The sequence below is a fragment of the Fukomys damarensis genome, unplaced genomic scaffold (genome assembly GCF_012274545.1).
Source record: "Fukomys damarensis isolate Sample0158 unplaced genomic scaffold, DMR_v1.0_HiC HiC_scaffold_9, whole genome shotgun sequence".
In the NCBI taxonomy this organism is placed as follows: Eukaryota; Metazoa; Chordata; class Mammalia; order Rodentia; family Bathyergidae; genus Fukomys; species Fukomys damarensis.
In genome coordinates this window covers 8,237,571-8,237,992 of record NW_022900921.1, presented here as the reverse complement: position 1 = coordinate 8,237,992, position 422 = coordinate 8,237,571, and positions in this window count along the sequence as shown.

The following is a 422-nucleotide window of genomic DNA, read 5'->3' as shown; positions in this document are numbered from 1 at the left end:
ACAACAGTTCGCTCCCCCGCCCTCTTCGGAACAGCGGAAGTCCCGCCTCCGCGTGCCCATTGGTCTAGCTTGTGCTCTAGGCGGAGCCTCCGTCGCCGCTGGCGCGCTCCATTGGGCACTGCCGACGTCAGTCTCCGGTGCCAGGCTACTTCCTGGACTCTGCTGGGATGGGCTCAAAGTAGAGAAAGTGGAAGAGGTAAGAGTTGCCCCGGCGAGGTAGGGGAAGCGGGCCTCAGACCCCTCGGCTCCAGCGAGGGATGGTGGCCCGGGACCTGGCGGGGCGGAGGGACAGACTGCGGCAGCTGAAGAGCACGGCTACGGGCTGACTGAAGCACAGACGAGGGCGGGGGCGCAGAGGGACAGGCCTGGGGGAGGGGCGCGTGCCGGGTCCTGGGGCCGAGGCTGTCACCGAGGGCTACCTG